This window comes from Dendrobates tinctorius, unplaced genomic scaffold (genome assembly GCF_039654945.1).
Source record: "Dendrobates tinctorius isolate UK_male_01 unplaced genomic scaffold, ASM3965494v1 ptg000151l, whole genome shotgun sequence".
Lineage (NCBI taxonomy): Eukaryota > Metazoa > Chordata > Amphibia > Anura > Dendrobatidae > Dendrobates > Dendrobates tinctorius.
Window position 1 is genome coordinate 3,647,389 of NW_027361818.1, and position 1,966 is coordinate 3,649,354.

Sequence of the window (1,966 nt, forward strand, 5' to 3'; positions counted from 1 at the left end):
GATCTTCAGCAGCTGGGGTATATTCTGACCCGGAGGGGTATAATCTGGCCTAGGCCAATTTAACCCCAGGTATATTCTGGGTGTGGGGTTAATCTGGCCTGTTACACCATGATTCTCCTTCTGCACAGGATGGATCCCAAGCCTTGTCTTCTCCTGCAGTCTCCCATTCAGTCTCAACCACAGTGGATGCTGCTCAGCAAAGACATCAATCTCAACATCTTGCTGACTCAGGCTATGCCCTTTGTTACCATTGCCTCTCCAGGTCCAGCTATGGTAGCATGCAATAGACAGCAGCGAGCAGTCATTCCTGACGCTAAGTCCAGGATTCGTGCTACTGAGCATGCTCGTGATGTGCCTACCTCTCATTGGTGGTCAGTCGTCAGCTGCTCAGGTCCTGTGTCGGCTCCAGATTGGTCCACTAGCAAGGTCCTCTCTGATTGGCACTGTCTATGAAAGGATCTTTGGCGTGCCTGTCGGTGAACTAAGATCATGCATATTTGCTGTGTGTGTGTGTTGGTGGGTCAATTATCACCCTGTGTGCACATGTGTTGCTAATAGCACTACGAGTGCGTTTCTAGATAGGCAGTGTAGGGTGGGAACTCCCGCTTGAACTTAGCATCTGCACTGGGTGTCTTCAGGCGTGGGCTTAAAAGCCACCCTGTGTCAGAGCAGATTCAATCCACAGCGTAGTGGGGGGTGAGTTATAGGGACCCCATTAGCATCATTTCCACTATGCTCCTGTGACGTCTAACAGGGCATAGCTTAGAGTGCTCTCAGGTTTTGTACTGCTCTGTGGAGTAACAGAGTCACGCACTTTGCACTCTGTTCACACCAAGTGATGTTTCAATCGGTGTGTTTACGGTGCTTACTCGTGGCTACCCTCCGCCATTGTTCTTTACCTGTAGTTTCTCCATCACCACATGGTGGACCCCGGGTTGCGATCGAACCTTCTCCTAATTTATATTTGGTGCGTTCCGCACATCTTAACAGCGGGTTTACCCATAAATGCCCTGCAACAATCATACACTGCCCAAAAGTTGAGAATGCCTCCGGTTTTCTTTATACAAGATTTCTCCTCCCTTTGTCTTGTTTCCCTTTGATGTCATGTGCGCTGCTGGAAATCCGGCACCTGTGCATTATGCATGCGGTCACTCCTCTGCACTGTTGGGTATTCACCTTACTGCATGTCAAAGATCACTGGGACCGGAAGTTACAGTGACTCTTCGGCGCCTGCATACATTATCGTTGAAAAAAGTGCCCACAGAAGGGCAGAAGAGTGCAGAGGAGAGATAGCAGGTAGAATGCACAAGTGATCGATTTTCAGAAGCACAAATAACGTCCTGTCAACATGACAATCAGTCAACCAGCAGCAACTTTTCAAGTTGCTGGTGTTGTAGAAGCTGTGTACAAGTTTGTTGATCATGTTGCCTTTCAAGAAATGATGGCGTTTGCTCTGTCTCACAACTCTGACCGTGGTCAATCTAGGAGTTTAACTGCAGAATGGGTAAATGCTTTCAGTGGTAGTGATGCACCACTGCATTTGGGATAGGTATTAAGGCCTCTGCAACTTGGAGCCAAGTCTGTTTTCCCTGCCGAGTAGTAAGACAATTTGGACTCTCTTTCAGTGGCGGTTATCTGTTTCCTCATTTTTTTCACTTCTAGTTGAGAAGTCATTACTTCTTTTTGTCCCCCTGATTAAAGGAATCGTTTTTTGGATGGCTTGTGAAAAAGCTATTGCTTATTTATTAAGCAAAGTGTATAGTTGTTTTAAACCCCAAACATTGATAACTATTGAACCCAACCATGTGGAAATGTCATGGCTTCTTCCGGTTGCACTGCTTATATGTCATAGAATCATAGAATGGTAGAATTGGAAGGGACCTCCAGGGTCATCGTGTCCATCCCCCTGCTCAATGTAGGAGTCACTAAACCATCTCAGACAGATGTCTGTCCATTCTCTGTTTGA